Here is a 26,448-nt window from a genome sequence, read left to right on the forward strand (position 1 = left end):
CTCAGCCTTTGAATCTGAGGTTTTCTTCCTCCTTTGCCTAACTGTGGCCTTAGGCAGATTGCTTGGAGTGCTTCCGCTGCCTTCATCATAGCTGCTGTTGGAGGGACTAGTGCCCTCACTCAAATTTGCCTACTCCTCTGTCCTGTTCTAACTATCTCTATGGCCTGACATCTCTGAAACTGTCCCTGTGAATAGATAGGTATAGGTAGAGTCGATGAGCATCACAAAGCACAGCTATTTTGGAAAAAAGTTAACACAAAAACTTAACATTAGTTTTCTGCAGATAGCATTTCGAAGCTACCGATTTGCCCAACTCGGTGACACCGAAGCAGCTGCAGAGTCTAAACATGCGATTTTGGTCAGACCAAGATGCAGTTCGGTGACTTCGAGATGCCGAGGTTTCATAAAGTTAGTGGTTTTGGTCATACCGATTCATACACTTCAGTAAGACCGAGTAGTACATGTGCAATGGCCTGAGCCAAATCAGTCAGACCAAAACTTTCAGATCGGTCGGTCCGAGATGAGTTCAGCGGAAGCCTAACCCTAAGTTTTTGCGTCAAATCTAATCTAAAAGAAGTTTTAGGTGGATAGATTAATATCAATCGTGGAAAGAAAGTTGGCATTGATCTTTGTGTAAGAATCGGAGTTAAAGAGAGCACAAAGAGATTGAGTCTGTACCCTAACTTGGCGATGAACTCGCTATGGCGACAACAGCGGTGGAGATTCCCATTGATGGCGGCGGAGACCAGTGGCAGGAGGTCGCTGGCGATGAGCAGACAATCCAGATACCTGGAGGCGTGGCAGAGCTGGGTAGGCGCGGTTGAGAGTTTGAAGAAATTTCGAAAGTCCAACCTGTGGAGTTAATACCCATTCACTATCGGTGTGGCCGAGTGGAATGACTCGGTGGTACTAAGATGAAAACTGTGAGTAGTTACTGCAACTCGGTGTGACCGAACTGTTCTAATCGGTTGCACCGAGGTGAAAACCTATATCGACCTAATGATTTCAGTGAGACCAAGTATGGTGGATCAGTCTGACTGAGATGCATTAAGATGTTTTGGAAGTTTAAGTCCTTGACGCATCGGTGGCTCCGAGTGATCCTCACACGGAGGGTCCGAATTCAACTTGTTCAAACTTTGTGATGTAGCAAGAATAGAGTTTGAGACGAGAAAAAGCATAGATAACTAGAGGGAGTACTTAGGCATTCTTGTCCATCCATTTGGCAGAAGAAAAACCCAAACAATCAAAGCAACAAATGGATGTCCTCGAATGGAAAAAATTATGCAACCAAGATGCTCACACCATAAGATAGCAAATGAAATATGTGGCAAAGCATGCACAAACACTCTAGCATCTATCAAGAAATTGGCGATGACTAGGTCATATATATATATACATATATATATACATACATACATACATATATATATAGAGAGAGAGAGAGTCAAATGAGAACATTTGATCATAGGTCATACTCATCGTTTAAGCACAAGTGAGGTTACCACTTTTACATAGAGCATTGTTGTGTTCACACCATTAGTGTTGCTTTAGCTCAATTCTTAGTGTACAGCTCCCCCTAGATGTGATATCCCCTTTTAGAGGGATGAACTAACCTTGGGTTTTGTCGAGGATGACTTCATGTGGATGTTGAAGATGTGGATGCTCGATGTTGATGTAGATCATTTGGGGCAATCCATTGGAGTGAGTTTCCCTTTCAATACCTACATGGTTTAGTACGCTAAGGAACAAACAAGGATATCCATAGACATAGAGTGAAGTACACATATGATGATGTCCATGAAAGCATTTGGTTACCTTGTCCCTTGACTTACCAACAAGAGGGTTTGTGACTCCTTGAACTAGTGCAAGATGTGGAAGTTGATTGCACTTGTCCTTGCCAATATGAATATGAGTGAAGTATTTTGGAGGAGTCACCCTCAAGAACTCTCTAGTTCTTCTTTCGGATTCACATCAACTTGATGGGAATCCTTGGAGTTGTAGTAGTACTTGATGAAGCAGAACCTGATGTAGTCTTGGGAACCCACTTGACCAAGGCCTTAGGAGATTCTTCAAATGCACTAATCTCCTCTTGAAGCTTGTCCATGCCTTTTAGCTTGTGGTCTTGTGGTGGAAGATCATCTTGAGCTTGTGTTCCCTTGAAGGAAGTAGGGTCATACTTCTCTTCTTGAGGAACAAACTTTGTCTTGGGGTATTGATCATCTTCCCACTCAACTCCATTGGCATTGAACTTTCGTTCAAAAGAAACACCTTGATTCTTCCAGTGCCTTCCTTGCTTGCGTACAATTTCCTCAAATTGCTTACTTCCGGCAAGGCTCTTGTAAACACCTTTCTCTATAATTCCCTTCAATAAGCTATTTGCTTGCTCAAGGGTAACTTGACTAAGAGAATCATTAGTGGAATCAAGAGAACTACTAGAAGGAACAATATTGGATTTAGCATGATTATTTTTACTACTAGAAGAAGAATCTTTCTTACTCTTGTTGCTAGATTTTACTTATGGCATGTAAGTAGACAAGAGTAAACGCTTGGCAATTTAAGAAGAACTTTTCTTCCGAAGATCATCATTGATTGCTTTTAAGAACCCATGTTCTTGCTCTTGGTTGAGCTTTGTCGACGTCCTGGACTTGGGGTATCCAATCCTGCCTGCCTGCGGCCTACCACGTGGCTTCATCGATGGCCTGGTATGGCCCAGCTTCAACACCAACACAGCAAGACCCTCGCGAGGGGCCAAGCCATGGGAGGAGGACGACGCCAAGACCCCTGAAGGAGTTGGCCTCCTCAGGAGGGCTCCTGAGGGGTGGAGATTTCTATGCAGTTACCTCATGAGGCTCAGCTGACGTGAGCCATGACGACCAAGGCCAAGCGGGAACCAGGCGGGTGCAGAGCGAAGGCTTCCTCTTTGTTACAAGGGAGGCAAGCCACAGGTGCGGAGTCCCAAGGAATCAGCCAAAGGTTTCGATTCTGGTGCAACAAGACCAAGACCGCCAGGACGGAGGTTATCACCGAGCCCACTGGAGCATCACGACCAGAGGCTTTTCGCAGGTGAAGACTACTTTTGTCAGGATAGACTGTACTAATTGTCCCCTTTCAAATCCGCTGTTGTGGAATCCCTTCTCGCTCATATTTGGGAAGAGGACCAAGGCCACTATATATAGGACTTAGCCACCACCAGAGAGGAAGGACGAGATGGGAAGACCGAAACCAGAACAAGTAGAACACCACACCAGCTCAAGAACACCTCACCTCCTGAGGCTTGTTCATCCTTTGTACTAGTTCATACATAGCCCCTTGAGGCAATCCACCACACCACACTGGATTAGGGTATTACACCACAACGGTGGCCCGAACCAGTATAAATCTCTGTGTCTTTGTGTCCCTTTGAGCTCTACGTGCTAGGCTATGGAGGATCGCGAGTAGGCAGGCTGGGCAGGTTGAGATCTCCGCACGCACCCTAGAGTTCGAACCTCTCAAGGGTTGCAGGATCCCTAAATCTGACATTTGGCACGAAAGGAAGGGGTGCGTCAGATCCTCTCTTCCGTCGTTCGACCCATCTCCGCTCCGACATCTCCATGGCCGACACGCGCAGGGCTCGTGCAGAGCGTCGGTCTGTGGTCGCCGCCCGCGTCGCTCAGATGGCTCCGGCAGGCGACGGCTGCGCCCACTGCGCTCCCTCCCTGGTGGTCAACGCTGCCACAGGCCCTACCGGCCACGAGCAACAAGCTTTAACGCTGCACCCATCGGTGCGCCGTGACAGCCACACTACTACTCCATCACTGACTCCAGTAGCTTCGTCATCCCACGCGCGCCGAGGCCAGGTGGACGCTCCTACGTCTTGAGCTTGTGTTGGTTTTCCTTGAAGAGGAAAGGGTGATGCAGCAATAGTAGCGTAAGTATTTCCCTCAGTTTTTGAGACCCAAGGTATCAATCCAGTAGGAGGCTCCTCAAAAGTCCAACGCACCTACACAAACAAACAAAGAACTCGCAACCAACGCAATAAAGGGGTTGTCAATCCCTTCACGTCCACTTCCGAAAGTGAGATCTGATAGAGATAGTATGATAAGATAAATATATTAATGGTATTTTATAATATAGATTGGAAAAGTAAAGATGCAAATAAAAGTAGATTGAAAGCTTATATGATAAAAGATAGACCTGGGGGCCATAGGTTTCTCTAGTGGCTTCTCTCAAGATAGCATAAGTATTACGGTGGGTGAACAAATTACTGTTGAGCAATTGATAGAAAAGCGAAAAATTATGAGATTATTTAGGCTCATGTATATAGGCATCACGTCCGTGACAAGTAGATCGACTCCTGCCTGCATCTACTACTATTACTCCACACATCGACCGCTATCCAGCATGCATCTAGAGTATTAAGTTCATAAGAACAGAGTAACGCATTAAGAAAGATGACATGATGTAGAGGGATAAACTCAAGCAATATGATATAAACCCCATCTTTTTATCCTCGATGGCAACAATACAATACGTGCCTTGCAACCCTTTCTGTCACTGGGTAAGGACACCGCAAGATTGAACCCAAAGCTAAGCACTTCTCCCATGGCAAGAAAGATCAATCTAGTAGGCCAAACCAAACTGATAATTCGAAGAGACTTGTAAAGATACTCAATCATACATAAAAGAATTCAGAGAAGATTCAAATATTTCTCATAGATAAACTTGATCATAAACCCACAATTCATCGGATCTCGACAAACACACCACAAAAAGAGTTACATCAAATAGATCTCCACAAGAGAGGGGGAGAACATTGTATGGAGATCCAAAAAGAGAGAAGAATCCATCTAGCTAATAACTATGGACCCGAAGGTCTGAGGTAAACTACTCACAACTCATCGGAGGGGCTATGGTGTTGATGTAGAAGCCCTCCATGGTCGATTCCCCCTCCGGCGGAGCGTCGGCGAAGGCTCCAAGATGGGATCTCGCGGATACAGAAGGTTACGGAGGTGGAAATTGTTTTTGGTTGGCTCCCTAGATGTTTTTGGGGTACATAGGTATATATAGGAGGAACAAGTACGTCGGTGGCCGCTCGTGGGCCCCAGGAGACAGGGGGCGCGCCCAGGAGGGGTGGGCGTGCCCTCCTATCTCCTGGCCGCCTCGATTGCTTCTTGACTTACACTCCAAGTCCTTTGGATCACGTTCGTTCCAAAAATCACGCTCCCGAAGGTTTCATTCTGTTTGGACTCCGTTTCATATTTCTTTTCTTCGAAATACTAAAATAGGCAAAAAAAACAGCAATGCGGGCTGGGCCTCTGGTTAGTAGGTTAGTCCCAAAAATGATATAAATATGTGAAATAAAGCCCATAAACATCCAAAAGGGGTAATATAATACCATGGAGCAATCAAAAATTATAGATACGTTGGAGACGTATTAGACGCGCAGGGCGCTCTGCTCACGACGTGGGAGCTTCTTCGCTACCGTCCGGTGGGTGATCTCTACAAGGAGTGGCTCGAGCGGATCGCCGAGCTCATCAGCGTCGCACACATGGGATCTGACGGGCTGACTCGCTCGCTCCCTCAGCAACCACCTGTAGCGGGCAACGTCGTGCACAGGGCTCCTCCTCCACCTCCGGCCCGGGGTGCCATCATCGAGCCAAGGCGTATGGCTCCACGGCGCGACCCACAGCGACCGATGCCGGCTCGAGCTGCCAGGTGGTGCAACGTCCCTAGGGAGAAACACGCGTGCTTCCAGCGCCCCAGCACCAGGCTTGCGCGCCGCCACAAGAGGTGGCAGAGCGCGTGCACCAGGACCATGTTCCACCCCCTCGACGACCTCTGGTGGCCACGGGAAGATGTCGTGCATTCATTGCAGAGCTCCACAACGTTGTCTGGCCGAGCAAGTTCAAGCCCGACCTGCCTCCACGATACGACGACACCGCAGACCCCACCGAGTTCCTGCAGCTCTACGAGCTGAGCATCGAGGTGGCCAATGGCGACGAGAAGATCATGGCAAACTGGTTCCCGATGGCCCTCAAGGATGGCACACGTTCTTGGCTCCTGAACCTGACCAAGGGGTCAGTTTCTTCCTTGGAGGAGATGCGCAGCAGCTTCATCGCCAACTTCCAAGGCACCCGCGACCGTCCGCCTTCCGCGAGCACCTGCGCCGCGTTAAGAAGCAACCTGGAGAGACCCTGCATAAGTATATCAAGCGCTTCAACAACGTCCACCTCAAGATCCCCAAGGTGTCTGACGAGGCCATCATCTCCGTGTTCACCGATGGCATCCATGATGTCAAGATGAAGGAGGAGCTCTCCATCCACGAGGACCTCTGCACCACTCTGGAGATGTTGAACATGGTGACCAAATGTGCGAGGGCTAAGGAGGGACGCCTCTCCCTCCTCGAGCTCCTTGATGCAGACCCAGAAGACAAGAAGACCAAGGCCAAGGACACAAAGTGCAAGGGGCCAGCAGTGCTAGCAGCAGAGCCAGAGACCAAGCGCGGCTGCGACCACCCCGAGTCATCCAAGGGCAAGCGGCCTTCTGCGCCTTCCACAACGTCTACAACCACAACACCAGCGACTGCCAGGAGCTCAGGGCTCTTTGCGACGGGCGCCTCGGTCGATGCCCCGAGCGCAACGATCGTGGCTACGGTCGCAGAGGTGGCCGAGGCGTAGGTCGCTGGGATGGACGCGACCGCCGTCCGAAGTGGCGTGATCAGCCTCATGAGGACCGCTGGCAGGACCAGCCTCGCGAGGGCAACTGGAGGGAGTGGCCTCGTGAGGACCGTCCTCAGGGCAACGCATCTTTGACTCCTCTGCCTCCACCGCCAAGAAGGAATGAAGATCACTACCAGGACGAGGGGGCTGGGGGCTTCCAGGAGCCTCGGGCCATATCCTGCATCTTGGGCGGCTTGCAGGCCCCGGCTTCCCAGTGTGTCTTCAAGCAGTTTGCACGCGAGGTGAATGCAGCGCTCCCCAAGCTTGAAGCAACTCACCCTCTCAAGTGGTCCAAGTGCGCCATCACCTTCGACTCCTCAGACTGGCTCAAGTGCGTGGCCACCGCTAGTGTGCTCCCCATGCTCTGCTCCCCCGTCATCAGCAACGTGACCGTCACCAAGACCCTCATCGATGGCGGAGCAGGGCTCAACGTTCTCTCCGTTCAGACGTTCGACAGACTCCAGGTGCCATACTACCAGCTGCAACCCACCAAGCCATTCTCAGGAGTGACCGATGGGTCAACACACCCGATCGGGCAGGTTCGCCTCCCTATCACCTTCGACAAGCTCAACAACTACCGCACCAAGCTCATCGATTTTGACATCACCGACATTTGTCTTCCCTACAATGCCATCCTACGGTACACAGCACTAGCCAAGTTCATGGCGGCCACACACCATGGTTACAATGTCCTCAAGATGCCAGGAAGCGGCGGCATCATCACGGTTGCTTGTCAAGAGAAGGATGCAGTGTGCTCCCTCGAGCGTGCTTTACAGGATGAAGTAGTTGAGAACCCAGAAGACGAAGACGGTGCCCTCCCTCCTCAGGTCGCCCCCAAGACGAAGAAGCTGCAGCTGAGCCAGGGGTCTCATGAGGGAGCATCACTCGAGGACGCGGTGCTGAGTCTCGCGTCTCCGGACGCGGAGCTTTCACTGATCGCATAGGAAGGTGCGCCCGGCGCCCCTCTCAGGCTGGGCTCAGGGGCTCTCCTTTGGAGGGCCTCAGATCTAGCCAATGTCGCAAGAGCGGTGCTCGGGCAACATGTGGAGGGCTCTTCAGAGCACGCTTCTCAGGAGAAGGCAGCAGGCGTGGGGCACCAGGCGTTCAGGAGTTCATCAGCGAGGCAATCAAAGAGATTCAAGAAGGAAGGGTTCTGCAAGGCATTCGTCACCTACCGCATGGCGCAACTCACTGCCCTGGTGAGGGTGAGGAGTTCCGCGTCTGCATCGACATCCCCGGGCTCAACAGGGCCGCGTATCGGCAGCTCATGTGGTTGTCTCGTGTCGGCCGATGCAAGAGTCCGCCTCACAGCTACGTTTGCATGCCTTTCGGCCTGGCGGGCGCGGCTGAGGCATTCCAGCGCTGCATGAGGGATGCTCAGGCGACCTGCAAAGCCAGGCACCAGTCGCTCCTGGCGGAGATGGAGGAACACCTTCAGGAGCCTTCCGGTCCCTCCGAGCCTCCCGAGGCTCGGCACCGGAGCGGCTCATGAGGGACGGCTTCTGTGGCGTGTGTTTTTTGGCTACTTCAACAACTCTCCAGCAATGGTACTAGGTGACATCTCTCTAGTTCGTTCAATTTGGGGGCGCCCCTCGGGCTGCATCATCCCCAGGCCATGTGGGTCCGTCCCTATGACATGTATCCCTTCCGCGTTTATCACAGCTAGTCACAATCCTTTGCAAGCTACCCTTGAATTATGGACTGCCTGACCGGCACTTCATCGCTAAGAACGTCTTGCGCCCTTGCAAGCCCTCCCACGACCGCCTCATGATTAAGGATTGGCACGGCGTCTGTGCTCAGGTCCGTCCCTGCAGCGTCGCTAAACCCAAGTAGCTGAGCTCTGGCTCACGGGCCAGCCCTGTGTACGTCACCTCCCGTGGCTCTTGGTGCCTTGTTCTCGCGTGAGCTAATCATGGGTGAAAGCACAAGGGCTCCCTAGGTGGTTTTGGTAATTAATGTCAACATATATCTTGTTGGACTAACACTTTTATCTAGTATGGTTCAGATAAGTTCAACAATGGAGTGGCATGGACTAAAGGATGTGGGAACTCCTTCAAGATGCTAAGGACAAAGGATTGGCTCAAGCTTCAAGCTCAAGACTCTTCATTTTACATATTAGTGATCCAAGATCACATTGAGTCTATAGGAAAAGCCAATACTATCAAGGAGGGATGAGGTGTTGCTTAATGAGCCTCTTGCTTAAAGTGCTTAGTGATATGCTCCAAATACCCTCAACTACTTTCCCACTTCCACACATATGTCCTAAACCTAGAATCAAACTCGGCCCCACTGATTCTTCCTATCCGGCGCCACCGAGTTTGGATGTCTTAGCCACTGCCACAAACCCTAGGCAAATCGGTCTCACCGAGATGGGATTGTAATCTCTCTGTGTATGTCCATTATCAAAATCAGTCTCACCGAGTTTGAGCAATCGGTACTACCGAGATTACAATGCAAACTTTCTGGTTGACTCATTATCAAAAACGGTCCCACCGAGTTTGAGTAATCGGTCCAACCGAGTTTGCCTGACCAACTCTCTGGTTAGCTAATTACCAAAATCGGTCTCACCGAGTTTGTGTAATCGGTCTGACCGAGATTATGTTATGCCCTAACCCTAACCATATCGGTCCTACCGAGTTGCATTTCGGTCCCACCGAAAATCCTAACGGTCACTAGATTTGCTGAATCGGTCCGACCAAGTTTCTCAATTCGGTCCCACCGAGTTTGGTAAATTGTGTGTAACCATTAGATTTTGTGTGGAGGCTATATATACCCCTCCACCTCCTCTTCATTCGTGGAGAGAGCCATCAGAACAAACCTACACTTCCAACTTACTATTTCTGAGAGAGAACTACCTACTCATGTGTTGAGGCCAAGATATTTCATTCCTACCATATGAATCTTGATCTCTAGCCTTCCCCAAGTTGCTTTCCACTCAAATCTTCTTTCAACCAGATCGAAATCCTATGATAGAGAGTTGAGTGTTGGGGAGACTATCATTTGAAGCACAAGAGCAAGGAGTTCATCATCAACGCACCATTTGTTACTTCTTGGAGAGTGGTGTCTCCTAGATTGGCTAGGTGTCACTTGGGAGCCTCTGACAAGATTGTGGAGTTGAACCAAGGAGTTTGTAAGGGCAAGGAGATCGCCTACTTTGTGAAGATCTACCGCTAGTGAGGCAAGTCCTTCGTGGGCGACGGCCATGGTGGGATAGACAAGGTTGCTTCTTCGTGGACCCTTCGTGGGTGGAGCCCTCCGTGGACTCGCGCAACCGTTACCCTTCGGGGGTTGAAGTCTCCATCAACGTGTATGTACGATAGCACCACCTATCGGAACCACGCCAAAAGCATCCGCGTCTCCAATTGCGTTTGAATCCTCCAAACCCTTCCCTTTACATTCTTGCAAGTTGCATGCTTTACTTTTGCTGCTCATATACTCTTTGCATGCTTGCTTGATATGTGTTGTGAATGTTAAACTTGTGCCTAAACTCCACTTAAGATTTAAAAAGCTTAAAAACTGCAACTTTGGTACTTAGTGTCTAATCACCCCCCTCTAGACACATCTTCTCAAGGTCCTACAAGTGGTATCAGAGCATCGGTCTTCATTGCCTTGGTTTAATCACCATTGGAGGAAGATGGATGAGTCTACTTTGGGGAGTCTTAGACATAGAGTGCCTATTCTTGATGGAGAGTATTTTCATGAGTGAAAAAATGAGATGCTCGTAATTTTCAATCAATATCATTTGAACAAGTACATTGCTAGCTCTTGTGCACCTTATGTTGATCCTATGCGTCCAACCCATGATGAGTCAATTGACATGGTTAGGAATCTTAGAACTGCCGAACTTATCATTAGAGGATTGCCTAGAAACTTGATTGGATGTTTGCCTACTTTTAAGTGTGCCTACACTATATGGAAATTTCTTGAGGAACGATTTCCAGATTATTCATTGAAAAATCTAGATGAAATTCTCCATAAGTCTATTGCTTTGAGTAAAATGAATACTAGTGATCCTATGTTTGGTGATCATCTATTTGAGCTTACAAACCTTATGCGTGCCAAAGGAAATGTTGGTATTATTAGTGACATTATTTCTGAAGCTATAAAAATTCATAGACAAGATCATTGTCAAACTCACTCTAACGAATCACCCTCTCTAGCATTTGATCCACCACACGACGATGTTGAACATGGATACTATGATGAGGATGATGATAGTGACTTCGATCTTGATGATGCAATGAGACACTTTGGTCTTATGGCAAATCTTCGGGAATATATGTCAGGAGGAAAGGAATGGGTTCTTGATAGTGGATGTACCGATCACATGACCGGAGATAAAGACATGTTTCGTAAGCTTGCTGATAATGATAGTCCTCGAAAGTATGTCACTTTCGGTGACAACTCAAAGGGTAAGGTGGTTGGCCTTGGTAAAGTGGCCATATCACATGATAGCTCCATACAAAATGTCATGCTCGTTGAATCTCTTGGGTACAACTTACTTTCAGTATCTAGACTTGCTGATTTCGGTTTCAATGTCCTATTTACTGAAGTAGATTGCCAAGTGTTTCATCGAGACAATCATAAAATGGTCTTTACCGGTGTGCGTAGAGGTGAACTATACATTGTTGATTTCAATAAAAAGGCTCAACTTAAAACTTGCTTCATTGCTAAATCCTCAAAAGGTTGGTTATGGCATAGACGATTAGGTCATGTTGGTATGCGAAACCTTGACAAGCTTATTATGGGAAATTGTATCCTTGGAGTTAATGATGTCATATTTGATAAGGATAGACTTTGCAATGCTTGTCAAGCAGGTAAACAGGTTGGAGGAAGGCATCCCGTGAAGAACATCATGACCACAAAGAGGCCACTTGAGCTACTTCATATGGATCTCTTTGGTCCCAACTCTTACAAGAGTCTCGGTGGAAATTCTTTTGGTCTAGTTATAGTTGATGATTTTTCAAGATTTACGTGGGTGTTCTTTCTCGATGATAAATCGCAGGTCCAAAAGATCTTCAAAAACTTCACTAGGAAGGCCCAAAATCAATTTGAAGTGAAGATCAAGAAGGTTCACAGCGACAACGGAACGGAGTTCAAGAACGCAAATGTGGACAGCTTTCTTGATGAAGAAGGGATTTCACACGATTTCACACGATGTCTTAGCCACTGCCACAAACCCTAGGCAAATCGGTCTCACCGATAGGGATCTCGGTCTCACAGAGATGGGATTGTAATCTCTCTGTGTATGTCCATTATCAAAATCGGTCTCACCGAGTTTGAGCAATCGGTACTACCGAGATTACAATGCAAACTTTCTCGTTGACTCATTATCAAATTCGGTCCCACCGAGTTTGAGTAATCGGTCCAACCAAGTTTGCCTGACCAACTCTCTGGTTAGCTAATTACCAAAATTGGTCTCACCGAGTTTGTGTAATCGGTCTCACCGAGATTATGCCCTAACCCTAACCATATCGGTCCTACCGAGTTGCATTTTGGACCCACCGAAAATCCTAACGGTCACTAGATTTGCTGAATCGGTCCGACCGAGTTTGTCAATTCGGTCCCACCGAGTTTGGTAAATTGTGTGTAACGGTTAGATTTTGTGTGGAGGCTATATATATCCCTCCACCTCCTTTTCATTCGTGGAGAGAGCCATCAGAACAAACCTACACTTCCAACTTACTATTTCTGAGAGAGAACTACCTACTCATGTGTTGAGGCCAAGATATTCCATTCCTACCATATGAATCTTGATCTCTAGCCTTCCCCAAGTTGCTTTCCACTCAAATCTTCTTTCAACCAGATCCAAATCCTATGAGAGAGAGTTGAGTGTTGGGGAGACTATCATTTGAAGCACAAGAGCAAGGAGGTCATCATCAACGCACCATTTGTTACTTCTTGGAGAGTGGTGTCTCCTAGATTGGCTAGGTGTCACTTGGGAGCCTTTGACAAGATTGTGGAGTTGAACCAAGGAGTTTGTAAGCGCAAGGAGATCGCCTACTTCGTGAAGATCTACCGCTAGTGAGGCAAGTCCTTCGTGGGAGACGGCCATGGTGGGATAGACAAGGTTGCTTCTTCGTGGACCCTTTGTGGGTGGAGCCCTCGGTGGACTCGCGCAACCGTTACCCTTCGTGGGTTGAAGTCTCCATCAACGTGGATGTATGATAGCACCACCTATCGGAACCACGCCAAAATCATCTGTGTCTCCAATTGCGTTTGAATCCTCCAAACCCTTCCCTTTACATTCTTGCAAGTTGCATGCTTTACTTTCCGCTGCTCATATACTCTTTGCATGCTTGCTTGATATGTGTTGTGAATCTTAAACTTGTGCCTAAACTCCAGTTAAGATTTAAAAAGCTTAAAAACTGCAACTTTGGTACTTAGTGTCTAATCACCCCCCCCCTTAGACACATCTTCTCAAGGTCCTACAAGTGGTATCAGAGCATTGGCCTCCATTGACTTGGTTTAATCACCATTGGAGGAAGATGGATGAGTCTACTTTGGGAAGTCTTAGACATAGAGTGCCTATTCTTGATGGAGAGTATTTTCATTAGTGGAAAAATGAGATGCTTGTAATTTTCAATCAATATCATTTGAACAAGTACATTGCTAGCTCTTGTGCACCTTATGTTGACCCTATGCATCCAACCCATGATGAGTCAATTGACATGGTTAGGAATCTTAGAACTGCCGAACTTATCATTAGAGGATTGCCTAGAAACTTGATTGGATGTTTGCCTAATTTTAAGTGTGCCTACACTATATGGAAATTTCTTGAGGAACGATTTCTAGATTATTCATTGAAAAATCTAGATGAAATTCTCCATAAGTCTATTGCTTTGAGTAAAATGAATACTAGTGATCCTATGTTTGTTGATCATTTATTTGAGCTTACAAACCTTATGCGTGCCAAAGGAAATGTTGGTATTATTAGTGACATTATTTCTGAAGCTATAAAAATTCATAGACAAGATCATTGTCAAACTCACTCTAACGAATCACCCTCTCTAGGATTTGATCCACCACACGACGATGTTGAACATGGATACTATGATGAGGATGATGATAGTGACTTCGATCTTGATGATGCAATGAGACACTTTGGTCTTATGGCAAATCTTCGGGAATATATGTCAGGAGGAAAGGAATGGGTTCTTGATAGTGGATGTACCGATCACATGACCGGAGATAAAGACATGTTTCGTGAGCTTGCTGATAATGATAGTCCTCGAAAGTATGTCACTTTCGGTGACAACTCAAAGGGTAAGGTGGTTGGCCTTGGTAAAGTGGCCATATCACATGATAGCTCCATACAAAATGTCATGCTCGTTGAATCTCTTGGGTACAACTTACTTTCAGTATCTAGACTTGCTGATTTCGGTTTCAATGTCCTATTTACTAAAGTAGATTGCCAAGTGTTTCATCGTGACAATCATAAAATGGTCTTTACCAGTGTGTGTAGAGGTGATATATACATTGTTGATTTCACTAAAAAGGCTCAACCTAAAACTTGCTTCATTGCTAAATCCTCAAAAGGTTGGTTATGGCATAGACGATTAGGTCATGTTGGTATGCGAAACCTTGACAAGCTTATTAAGGGAAATCGTATCCTTGGAGTTAATGATGTCATATTTGATAAGGATAGACTTTGTAGTGCTTGTCAAGCAGGTAAACAGGTTGGAGGAAGGCATCCCGTGAAGAACATCATGACCACAAAGAGGCCACTTGAGCTACTTCATATGGATCTCTTTGGTCCCAACTCTTACAAGAGTCTCGGTGGAAATTCTTTTGGTCTAGTTATAGTTGATGATTTTTCAAGATTTACGTGGGTGTTCTTTCTCGATGATAAATCGCAGGTCCAAAAGATCTTCAAAAACTTCACTAGGAAGGCCCAAAATCAATTTGAAGTGAAGATCAAGAAGGTTCACAGCGACAACGGAACGGAGTTCAAGAACGCAAATGTGGACAGCTTTCTTGATGAAGAAGGGATTTCACACGAGTTCTCGGCTACGTAGACACCTCAAGAAAATGGAGTTGTTGAGAGGAAGAACCGGCCGCTCATCGAAATGGCGAGTATGATGCTTGATGAGTACAAGACGCCGAAGCACTTTTGGGCAGAAGCGGTTGAGACAGCTTGTCATGCAACAAATCGCTTGTATCTTCACAAGCTACTCGGCAAGATGGCATACGAGCTCCTCACCGGTAACAAACCCCAAGTTGGATACTTTCGAGTATTCGTCTCAAAGTGCTACATTCTTGATAAGCATCGTCGTTCTAAATTTTCTCCTAAGTCTCATGAAGGTTTCCTACTAGGTTATGGCTCAAACTCTCACACTTACTGTGTCTACAACAATTTCACCCGAAAGGTTGAAGAGATGGTAGATGTGAAGTTTGATGAATCTAACGGCTCACAAGTAGAGCAATTGCCAATTGATGTAGGAGACAAAGATCCTTTGGAAGCAATCTAAGACTTGTCTATTGGCAAGGTCCGTCCAACGGAGGTGAAGGAGAGTACCTCGTCCGTCCAAGTGGAAGCTTCTACTTCACGACAAGGTGAACCAGGAGTTGATACGGAAGTATCCACAAGTGGGACACACCAAGATGAAGAAAATGAGGAAGTGCATCAAGATGAACGTCAACAACCTCCTTCTCCACCACGACAAGAGAACGACAACGCCAACAATGAAGAAGGCCAAGAAGAAGAACAAGATGAAGAAGATGTTCAACAAAGACCCAAGCAAAAGCTTTCACGAGTTCGAGCAAGAATTGCTAAAGATCATCCCGTCGAGCAAATCTACAATGACATTCAAACCGGGAGAATCACTCGCTCTAAAACTCGTTTAGCTAACTTTTGTGAAAACTATTCTTTCATATCTAGCGTTGAACCTATGAAGGTTGAAGAAGCATTAGGAGATCCGGATTGGATAAATGCTATGCATGAAGAGCTACACAACTTTGAGAGGAACCAAGTTTGGACATTGGTTGAGAAGCCCGACAACAACCACAACATCATCAGTACCAAATGGGTGTTTCACAACAAGCAAGATGAATATGGACAAGTAGTTCGCAACAAAGCACGTCTCTTCGCCCAATGCTACACGCAAGTCGAAGGTATGGACTATGGTGAGACTTACGCCCCCGTTGCTAGACTTGAGTCCATTCGCATCTTACTTTCCTATGCTAATCACCATGATATCATCTTGTACCAAATGGACATTAAAAGTGCTTTTCTAAATGGTGAAATAGAGGAGGAAGTTTATGTTAAGCAACCTCCCGGCTTTGTCAATCCTAAGAAACCCAATCAAGTTTACAAACTTCACAAAGCTCTTTATGGTCTTAAACAAGCTCCTAGAGCATGGTATAAATGCTTGACCAAGTTCCTTATTGAAAAAGGCTTTGAAATTGGGAAAAGTGATTCAACACTTTTTACTAAAAGGGTTAATGGTGAACTATTTGTGTGCCAAATCTATGTTGATGATATTATATTTGGTTCAACTAACCCTCATTTTAGTGAAAAGTTTGGGAAGCTAATGTCGGAGAAGTTTGAGATGTCTATGATGAGTGAACTCAAATTCTTTCTTGGGTTGCAAATCAAGCAAACTAAGGAAGGTACTTTTGTCTCTCAAACTAAGTACACCAAGGACTTATTCAAGAAGTTCAATATGCAAAAATGCAAAGGTATCACTACACCCATGCCTACTAGTGGACATCTTGACTTAACCAAAGATGATGAACCGGTTGATCAAAAGGTTTATCGCTCTATGATTGGTTCATTGTTATATCTATGTGCTTCACGTCCCGATATTATGCTAAGTGTGTGCATGTGTGCACGATATCAAGCTGCTCCTAAAGAATGTCATCTTAAGGCCGTGAAAAGGATAGTGAGATACTTAATCCATACACCAAATTTTGGCATTTGGTATCCTAAGAGGGCCTCTTTCGATCTTATTGGCTACTCCGACTAGGACTATGCCGGAGACAAGGTTGATAGAAAGTCCACTTCGGGTACTTGTCAATTTCTTGGTAGATCTCTTGTGTCCTGGTCTTCCAAGAAACAAAACTCGATATCCTTATCTACCGCCGAAGCGGAATACATTGCCGCTGGTTCATGTTGTGCTCAATTACTTTGGATGACCCAAACTCTTAAAGATTATGGAATTCATGTGAAACATGTTCCGTTGCTTTGTGACAATGAAAGTGCTATCAAAATGGTCATAATCCTGTGCAACATTCTCGGACTAAGCATATTGAAGTTCGTCATCATTTCATTCGATATCATGTTGCTAAGGGTGACATTGATCTTAAGCATGTTCGCACCGAAAAGCAATTAGCGGATATATTCACTAAACCTCTTGATGAGAAAGTGTTTTGCAGGTTAAGAGGAGAATTGAACATCATTGATGCCTCAAACTTGGAGTAGAAACTCCATTGGATACATGCAAGACATGAGCTTATGACTAATCCTTGATATTTCTCTTATGATGAAAATCTTATGTCTTGGATATATTTGTATCTTGCATGTTATCTAACCCATGTAGGTACTTGGTTGAATTAAATTCCATGAGGTTGTAATCTACTCATATCTTGAGCAATCTCTACATCACCAAGTCTCTACACTATGGTGGTTGAAGACAAGGAAGCACGAAAACCATTCAAACATATCCTTTGACAAATTACATGTTGAGCTTCATGATTGTCATTGTTGGATACACAAGTGCTCTTCCTTGCACGAACTAACCCATGTAGGTAGATGGACTCAAATTTCAAGTGGTGCTCCAAATTCTTGATGAGCTACATCAACCTTGAGCAACCCACACAAGTTCAACTACATGGACAACACCACCAACCAAGGTATGTTATTCCATCTTAGAGAAGCTTTACTCCAAGTCATGAGTTAAAGCAACTCGACAAGATGTGAATACATCAAGATGCTTAAACGAAAAATGGCAACCCCATTTTGAGCTTAAATGATGAGTATGACCCATGATCAAGTGATCTCACTTGACTCCTAAGTCAATATACTCTAACATAGGTGACTTTGTCGCCGACCATCTCTAGATGAAGTTCTCTTATGTTCATTTCTATGTTTTTTCATTCATCTCATGCATATTTGTTTCCCCTTTCAAAAAAAACTTCATCTAGATTTCTTTTTGTTTGCTCTGCATTTTCTGCATCAAATTCCTTGCACATCTTTCAGTAAATTCCTTGCAAATCTTTGTGAGATCTTACTAGTCTAGTGAGCTGAGGTGACAAGTGTTTTCTCTGCGATGAACTCGGTTTCACCGATTTGTTGTTTTTGGTCCAACCGAATCCTTTCGGTGCGACCAAAGCCTACAACTCGGTGCCACCGATTTCACAATAGGAAAAATAGTTTGCCACTTATTTTGTGTTTCTTCTGATCTAGCTCCACTCAATGAATCTTGTCCTCTACAAGCATCACATTTTTATCATTGCTTTATGTTGTGACTCAAGGATCAAACCCATTCACGACAAATTCCAGGGGGAGAGAGAGATTACACCTTTATCAAGCCCTTCTTGGAAATTGATGTCAAAGGGGGAGAGAGAGATCACATCAAAGCTTATCATTTAGAGAGAGAGAGTATCACCTTCTCAGGGGGAGAGATCTCCAGGGGGAGAGAATACTAGTAGAGAGTATTTCTCAAGGATCCCAGATGCTTGGTGTTCAAGAGGAGAGATGCCACATGTCTTCTTGAGGGGAAAGACATGTTCATATGTGCTTATTTGCATTAGTTTGCATTAGCTCTGTTCGTTTATATCTTTCAGCTCTGATTTTCTATTCCCTATCTTCTCCCAGTATCCTATGCTAGATTCAGGAGGAGCAAGACATCTAAGGGAAAGAAATCATTCAAATTCATTGCATATCTTTACTCTTGGGGACATGTCTAATCCAATGTAGTACTTAGTACTCACTCTCTACATGTCATTCCAGTCTTGGTATTCTTGTGGTTTCTTCTGTTTGCTCTGGCTAGTAGATGTATCTGTGTTATCTAACCTTGTTTCCGCAGGTTCATTCCATCCTAAGCCAACTCAAGACTATAAGGTAAGTATATGCATCACAATCATGTGTATGAGGAATTCTTGCTGATGTACATACTGTTTGCAAGAAGGACTCTTGGGCATGAAGGTATTTCCTTTAATACTTTTTGCTCTGATGCATATGGCCAAGATACATGTAACACATTGCCTGCTCTATCATGGTTATGCTATCACATGCTTCTTTAGTTCATGTTCACATGATTGCATACATGTAGGGGGAGCCTATGCTTGTTACATGTCTTTTCAAACCTTTACTTGCTATTCTTTATATATTTATCTAAAGCTTTGATGTATGTTGTCATCAATTACCAAAAAGGGGGAGATTGAAAGCACAAGTGCTCCCTAGGTGGTTTTGGTAATTAATGTCAACATATCTCTTGTTGGACTAACACTTTTATCTAGTATGTTTCAGATAAGATCAACAATGGAGTGGCATGGACTAAAGGATGTGGGAACTCCTTCAAGATGCTAAGGACAAAGGATTGGCTCAAGCTTCAAGCTCAAGACTCTTCATTTTACATTTTAGTGATCCAAGATCACATTGAGTCTATAGGAAAAGCCAATACTATCAAGGAGGGATGAGGTGTTGCTTAATGAGCCTCTTGCTTAAAGTGCTTAGTGATATGCTCCAAATACCCTCAACTACTTTCCCACTTCCACACATATCTCCTAAACCCAGAATCAAACTCGGCCCCACTGATTCTTCCTATCCGGCGCCACCGAGTTTGGATGTCTTAGACACTGCCACAAACCCTAGGCAAATCGGTCTCACCGATAGGGATCTCGGTCTCGCCGAGATGGGATTGTACTCTCTCTGTGTATGTCCATTATCAAAATCGGTCTCACCGAGTTTGAGCAATCGGTACTACCGAGATTACAATGCAAACTTTCTCGTTGACTCATTATCAAATTCGGTCCCACCGAGTTTGAGCAATCGGTCCAACCGAGTTTGCCTGACCAACTCTCTGGTTAGCTAATTACCAAAATCGGTCTCACCGAGTTTGTGTAATCGGTCTCACTGAGATTACGTTATGCCCTAACCCTAACCATATCGGTCCTACCGAGTTGCATTTCGGTGCCACCAAAAATCCTAACGGTCACTAGATTTGCTGAATCGGTCCGACCGAGTTTCTCAATTCGGTCCCACCGAGTTTGGTAAATTGTGTGTAATGGTTTGATTTTGTGTGGAGGCTATATATACCCCTCCACCTCCTCTTCATTCGTGGAGAGAGCCATCAGAACAAACCTACACTTCCAACTTACTATTTCTGAGAGAGAACTACCTACTCATGTGTTGAGGCCAAGACATTCCATTCCTATCATATGAATCTTGATCTCTAGCCTTCCCCAAGTTGCTTTCCACTCAAATCTTCTTTCAACCAGATCCAAATCCTATGAGAGAGAGTTGAGTGTTGGGGAGACTATCATTTGAAGCACAAGAGCAGGGAGTTCATCATCAACGCACCATTTGTTACTTCTTGGAGAGTGGTGTCTCCTAGATTGGCTAGGTGTCACTTGGGAGCCTCTGACAAGATTGTGGAGTTGAACCAAGGAGTTTGTAAGGGCAAGGAGATCGCCTACTTCGTGAAGATCTACCGCTAGTGAGGCAAGTCCTTCATGGGCAACGGCCATGGTGGGATAGACAAGGTTGCTTCTTTGTGGACCCTTCGTGGGTGGAGCCCTCTATGGACTCGCGCAACCGTTACCCTCCATGGGTTGAAGTCTCCATCAACATGGATGTACGATAGCACCACCTATCGGAACCACGCCAAAAACATCCGTGTCTCCCATTGCGTTTGAATCCTCCAAACCCTTCCCTTTACATTCTTGCAAGTTGCATGCTTTACTTTCCGCTGCTCATATACTCTTTGCATGCTTGCTTGATATGTGTTGTGAATGTTAAACTTGTGCCTAAACTCCACTTAAGATTTAAAAAGCTTAGAAACTGCAACTTTGGTACTTAGTGTCTAATCACCCCCCCTCTAGACACATCTTCTCAAGGTCCTATAGTGGGTGGATGAGCAAGGGCCCACGACCTGGTGCCCTCATGGCCACGGGAACCGCGCTGTCGGATTTCGGGTTCCGATCGACCCTTGAGGTTCGAACACCGGGGTGCACGCGGAGATCACACCTCCAGCCTACCCGTGTCTCACCGCCTCGCCAGGATCTGAACTATACAAAGAACAACACAAGGGACACGAGATTTATACTGGTTCAGGCCACCATTGTGGTGTAATACCCTAGTCCAGTTTGTGGTGTGGTGGATTGCCTCTGGGGCTGATGTGGAATAGTACAAGGGAATAACAGCCTCGCGAGTGTCTGTTCTTGGCTGGTGCGATGAACTGCTAGGGGGAGTTCAGTCGCCTCTCTCTCTCTCAGATGCGGATCTCCTCTCTACCCTGTGTGTGGCTAGTCCTTTTTATAGGCGAAGGCCCCGGGCCTCTTCCCAAATATTGAGCGGGAAGGGCGCCAACAATTGGCCATTTTGAAGGGGAACATCTAGTACACTTATCCTGACTAAAGTTGGTCCTCGCTTGCCAAAGACCCTGACGATGATGCTGGCTTGGGCTCCACGATGACCTCCGCTCAGCCGTCATGCTAGTCTTGGTCTTGTTGCACCGAAATGGTTGCCTTTGCTTGATACCCTTGCCTGCGCTTGGCCCCTTTGCACCAAAGGGGAAACAAGGACTCTGTGCAGGCCGGCGCCCGCTTGGCGCCCGCCTGGCCTTGGTCGTAATGGCTTGCGTCACGGGCACCTCATGAGGTACCCTGCCTTGATCTCTCTGCCTCCTCGCGAGCCAGCCTGACAAGGCCGTGCCCGAGGAAGCCTCCTGTCTCCCGCCCCGCGAGGCTTGGCCCCTCGCGAGGGTCTTGAGCATGTGTTGATGAAGATGGGCCGTACTGAGACACTCCTTGAGCCACGCCGCAGGCCGCAGGCAGGCAAGTCTGGGTACCCCCGTTTCCAAAACACCGACAGTAGCCCCCGGGCCCAAGGCGCGCTTGGACTTGGCTTAGCAGAGAAGCGAAGAGGCAAGTGCGAAGCGCAGCGGGCCCCCATAGCCTGCGGCCTTGGGCGCCGCATGGCGGTTGATTGGACGTGGGCGTCCTGGTTCCCCCAAGATGCTTCGGTAACTGCACGAATTGACAAGTCCCTGCGTGCAAAAATGGGTCATGATTATCTGTGATCGTGGAGGCCGTTGGTTGGCCTCCCTCGGCTATATGTACGGAACGGCGCGAGCCCTTCTAGTCCATCTCTTCCAGCTACTCTTCGTCTTCCTCTTCGTCCTTGCTCCTCCCTTCGCCAATGGCACCAATCCGTCGGTTTTCTGCCGAAGAGAAGGGGAAGGCCCCCCGAGAGAGTCCTATCCCACTTCCTACGAAGAAACGGCTCGTCACTTGCCATGGGGAAGGAGGTGCTTGGAAAGAGGTGTCGAGGCCATGGTTCGAGCGGCTGCCGCCGGGATTCCCATTGCCCTTGTACACCCGGATCGAGGGCCCTGTAGGTGCTGGCGCCGAGCGGCATCACTAGAGGCACCGTCGCCGCCGGCGGGTCACGGCGGTGCACGTCGTTCCTCCAGGAGTTCACGTCGAAGGCTCTTCTCGTGAGCTTGTGCTTCACGCCGCCATGTCTCCTCGGTCCTGGATTCACCTCCCTCCTTCCTTCGCCTTCGAGATCCCACCGAGGGGGCCTATCGAGCTTTGGCTGCAGCATGCTGACTGCAGTGCCCCTGCGACCGAAGCGGAGGTCGAGGTCGTCGCTCCGGGCAGGGTCTACCTGACCCGTGGCTGGGGCGAGATCGCCCGGGTCGGCAGGACGGGGGGCACCCTCGCAATCCACCTCGAGTACGATGGCGCCTCCCTGATGTTCTTCAAGGTCTTCGACGCAGAGGGACACCGGCTGGAGTGCTTCCCTAAGAAGGGCGGCCGGGGCCCTGCTGCGGCAAGGACTAGGCTCGTCAATTGCTTCCCAAGCAGCTCCTCAGGTAGTGGAGGTGTCGGAGGATCCAGCGACTCCACCGAGCTCCTCGCGACCCCGAAGACGAGCGATGACATCTACGAGCCCCCGAGCTTGTGTCGCTCCCAGAGCAGGGCGGGCTCATCGGGCCGCTGTCGCAACTGATCTGTATGGGGTTGGCGCTGGTGGCTGACGGCCCACTGTTGATGATGGTGTCTCTTGCGGAGGCGCGTGTAGTTCGCACTCTTTAGGATCTGCTCCTTTTGTTCCTGCGAGGAATCGAAGAACACACCCCACGGGGGTTTGTAAGGTGTTTGTAGTTCCATTTGTTAATATGATCCTTATCATAAGGTGTCTTGTTGCACCGAAATGGTTGCCTTTGCTTGATACCCTTGCCTGCGCTTGCCCCCTTTGCACCAAAGGGGAAACAAGGACTCTGCACAGGCCGGCGCTCGCCTGGCGCCCGCCTGGCCTTGGTCGTCATGGCTTGCGTCACGGGCACCTCGTGAGGTACCCCGCCTTGATCTCTCCGCCTCCTCGCGAGCCAGCCTGACGAGGCCGTGCCCGAGGAAGCCTCCTGTCGCCCGCCCCACGAGGCTTGGCCCCTCGCGAGGGTCTTGAGCATGTGTTGATGAAGATGGGCCGTACTGAGCCACTCCTTGAGCCACGCCGCAGGCCGCAGGCAGGCAAGTCTGGGTACCCCCGTTCCTAGAACGCCGACATGTGTGCCAGTTGTTTTTCTTGAGGATCTTTGCATGAGAAGACAGGGCACGACATCTGTGCTCGGGTCCGTTCCTGCAGCATCGATAAATCCAGCGGCTGAGCTCTGTCTGGCGGGCATGTCCCGTTCACGTCACCTCCTGGGGTCGTTGGTGTCTGTCCTTCTCATGCAATAACCTCAGGAAACTCATTCGGCGCAGATTGCCTAACCATCTCGCAGGACCCATTCAAGCATCTCTGATCAAGACCAGGCGCAACACACCTTGATATAGGGCCTCGTGAGTCCCATGCTGGCTCACGGGCACCCATATACACCTCCTCCAGCGCTGCCGTGCAAGCCATGTGTCAGGGCAGGGCTGTACACGCCTCGGGGGCTCTCCTCAGAGGGAGCCCCCTCCCACGCACCAGTGGAAGCACCATGCTCCGTGCTGGCCGTCGACACTGCCGAGGAGTGGCTATGCCCGTGCAAGAGCGGAAGTGCTATGCTCCGCGCTGGTGATAAAGAACCGGGGGTGGCCTCACGGCCGCATTAACCTTATGGAGCCTCCGGGCTCAGTGACTAGCCTCACTGCGCTACTCTCCCTCGGGAAGGTAGCGCAAGGGGGCTGGGCACGGGGGCTACGCTCAGGTCACGCCTGGCGTACCCCACCTCACCAGGCCTCACGGGCCTGGTCTTCGTGCACCCCTCCCAAGCGAGAGCTCGGCGAGGAAAAGGTAGGATGGTCTGTTCGTACGTCAAGGGGGACTCTTGAGCATCGCGTCTCAGGAGCCTAACTAGTCACGTAGCCCCTCACCTCTTGGGCTTGTCCTGGTGATCCGGACGGCTCAACGACGGCTGAGGCACGCACGGGGCCGGGCCCTGCCGACGTAGAACGCCAAGACCTGGCTGTCACCCCTCTTTTTCAAGTCGTTCGCACGTCAAGGGGGACTCTTGTGCATCGCGTCTCAGGTGCCTAACTAGTCACGTAGCCCCTCACCTCTTGGGCTCGTCTTGGTGATCCGGACGACTCAACAACGGCTGAGGCATGCGCGGGGCCGGGCCCTGGCGACACAGAACACCTAGGCTTGCCCCTACACCTTTTCCTAAGCTGTTCGCACGTCAAGGAGGACTCCTGACCATCGCGACTCAGGAGCCAAACTGGTCACGAAGCCCCTCACCTTTTGGGCTCGTCCTGGCACTCCGGACGACCAAACGACGGCTGAGGTATGCGTGGGGCCAGGCGCTGCCGACGCAGAACAAGAAAGCAAACGGAAAAGATGAAGGAGCATAATCTAGTTATTACAAGACATATTGTTCCAAACAGATAGTTTTTAAACACCTCCCAGAGGCATGTTGCATGATGCAGGATAAACAAGCAAAAGCAGAATCTCCAGGCTACCTCCTCAGACTTGGGCGTCACCGCTGCCCGCCAGCAGAGCCTCGTCACCGAGAGCGTCACCCGTTCCACCGGCTTTACTCGGAGGATTAACGACCAGGTACTTGCTCAACACGGCGTCCACGGAGACCTTCACGGCAGCAACAACAACATCCTGGGAGTCGGCGTCCACTGGAGTAAGGAAGGAGGAGAGGTTGAAGCTGGTATCCTGGAGATAAAGATGGCTGAAGACGCATGTGAGAGCCGAGGAAGAAAGTGAGCACGTCTCACTTTCCACCAAGGATGTGAACCCGTCGATAGCATCTTCGAGCACTGCCACGACTTCAGGAAGCAGAGTAGCAGGACTCTCCCTCGGGGTCGTCACCACCGCCTTTCCCGAGGGATCATCTCCAAAGAGTGCCTTGCGGGCCTTGTGGAAGCGTGCCTCAAGAGAGGAGAGGGTGTCGTGCTCCATCGCGGCCACCTTGGCCTCGGTCAGGGCCGCTTGGGCTGCCTCCGCCCCCTCCTTTAGCTTCGTCAGGCGGTCGCTCTCCCCAGCCTGCTCTAAGGCCGTCTTCTTCACCTCAGCGTCTCGGCTGGCGGCGGCAGCTTCCTGGGCCTTCAGCTTCTCTTCATGCTCCTGGAGCTGGCTGGCCTGAGCAGCCTGCTGGTCCTGGAGAGCCTTCAGATCAGCATCTGCCATGCGGCACCGGTTCTTAGCTTCTGTGGCCTCCTGCCATGCCAGGTCACACGCCGTGGCAGCCACCCCAAGCACCTTTTGGGCCTCCTCCGTAGAGCCCCAGGCCGTGCGAACAGACGCATCAGCCTTGAGCCAACCAGAGATCAGACCCAAGCATCCTTGCACCAAACGACGATCCGGGCCCTGAAGCTCACCCTGGTGGAGGTCCAGCGCTGCCCTTGCCTCTTCTAGGGTCCCGGAGGGAGCAGGAACACCATGACTCGACCACGCGCTGGGCAAGGGAGGAGACGCCCTCGGCGCCAAGGTAGAAGAAACCTCAGCCTCTGGAAGGACCGGGGGCTCCGGAGGCTGGTTGTCCTCAGCAGCCATGGCAAGGCTAGGTGCCGAAGGAGTCAGGCCTGCCGAGGGCACCGGCACCTCCTGAGGACAGGCATCCACGTCCTCCGGAGCTGGCATTACCCCTGGGGCTGCGGGATTCTTCTTCACCAGGGGCGCGGAGGCCGCTCCATCGCTTGCGGCCACGGCGACCTCCATACCCTCCTTCTACTTCTTCGACGGCTGCTACTATCGGCGTTCTGGGAACGGGGGTACCCAGACTTGCCTGCCTGCGGCCTGCGGCGTGGCTCAAGGAGTGGCCTAGTAGGGCCCATCTTCATCAACACGTGCTCAAGACCCTCGTGAGGGGCCAAGCCTCGCGGGGCGGATGATAGGAGGCTTCCTCGGACATGGCCTCGTTAGGCTGGCTCGCGAGGAGGCGGAGAGCTCAAGGCGGGGTACCTCACGAGGTGCCCGTGACGCAAGCCATGACGACCAAGGCCAGGCGGGCGCCAGGCGGGCGCCGGCCTGCATAGAGTCCTTGTTTCCCCTTTGGTGCAAAGGGGGCAAGCGCAGGCAAGGGTATCAAGCAAAGGCAACCATTTCGGTGCAACAAGACCAAGACCAGCAGGACGGCAGAACGGA

This window comes from Triticum dicoccoides, chromosome 4B (assembly GCF_002162155.2).
Source record: "Triticum dicoccoides isolate Atlit2015 ecotype Zavitan chromosome 4B, WEW_v2.0, whole genome shotgun sequence".
Lineage (NCBI taxonomy): Eukaryota > Viridiplantae > Streptophyta > Magnoliopsida > Poales > Poaceae > Triticum > Triticum dicoccoides.